The sequence below is a fragment of the Nematolebias whitei genome, chromosome 22, assembly GCF_014905685.2.
Source record: "Nematolebias whitei isolate Nwh7 chromosome 22, NemWhi1, whole genome shotgun sequence".
Taxonomy (NCBI): Eukaryota; Metazoa; Chordata; class Actinopteri; order Cyprinodontiformes; family Rivulidae; genus Nematolebias; species Nematolebias whitei.
Window position 1 is genome coordinate 16,735,336 of NC_056519.1, and position 1,486 is coordinate 16,736,821.

Consider the following 1,486-nt stretch of genomic DNA (forward strand, 5'->3'; position numbering starts at 1 on the left):
ATATATATATATATATATATATATATATATATATATATATATATATAACTTATCAGCTATAGTCTTAGTTATTTGCATTTGTCCATTTTAAATGCAGCATCCCAACCTATTTAACAATGGGGTTGCTAAAATTATCACATGACAATAAGACCATCCTGCTTTTTCTAAAATACAAAAGTGAATTCACAATAACTTGAAACAAGACAAGACAAGTGCTTATATTATGCACTTGTGTAAAGGTGGACAAGACTCAGTCTCTTATGTGGACAGGAGAGATTGACACACATATCTAAAAGGTTTCTTGTGAGTGAAAATGTTTTAGCTGAACATGTTTTTTTTTTTTTTTTACCAGAATTTTAATTGCCTTTAAATACTATATCTATTGTTATTTGTGACATTTAAAGGACTGATCATTCAGTCATTGATTTAATAAATTATCAACAGAAAGAAAATTAGTTACAAGGTGTGAAAGAAAAGCTCAGTATACTTAACCTGGATGATGATGGGTCAAGGGTAATTTAAAGCCAAACGGATATACTTTTCTGCTACATAGCCACTAAAGCATACTAGATCCATTTATTCTGTCTCTGAACAGTATTTTTCAATGATAGCTACCTTAAACAGTCTATATTCAGCCTCTCCTAGGGGGGTCACAAACGTCTCATGGCACTATAACACAAAGTCAGCATCTCCTTTAGAAAAACCACTTGGTTTCAAAGACGACAAGGACAATGTAAGGCACCATTCTGAGAAAATTCTATATGATGAGAAGGAAAATGCACTAATGAGATTCAAGAGCTTGCCCATTCTCCTCCTTTGCCTTCAATAGTTCCCTTTTACACCATCACTATCAAAAGATGCCTTTCACCTCTTTGGCACATGGTGCTATTACAGATGGAGCAGCTCAAGCGCAGGTATTAAAACTCTTCAGTGTGATAGTAATAAATGCCCCTGCTTGTTGGAGACTTTACACAGGAATGGTTGTAATGGGAAGAATGAGTACTGCATGTTTTTAATGCTTGTTATGCTAATGAGACATCTACGTCTATAGCTGCTTGTGTAACATTGAAATACAGTGCACCTCCCTATAAAAATGTCACACTCTAAAAAAACAGCTGGCTTTAATGATGAGGAAATTGACATTACTAACAAACTAGTTGGAATTATATGCCATAATATCCTGATGCATGCTCAATAATCCATCCATTTATCTATCCATTATCTTTACTCTTCCTTTTTGGGTCGTGGGGGTCGCCGGAGAAAACCCACACATGCACGGAGAGAACATATAAATTCCACCCAGAAAGGTCCCCGGACCGGGATTCGAACCAGAGTAACCTGCTTGATGAGAGGCAACAGCTATACCAGTTGTGCCACCGTGCTGCCATGCTCAATAATCCAGGTAGAAAAAAAATCTAAAAGAGTAAAGTTAGGTCCTCTAAATGGATTCTTCTTGTTGAAATGTTTTGTCTTTTATCCAAAAGGC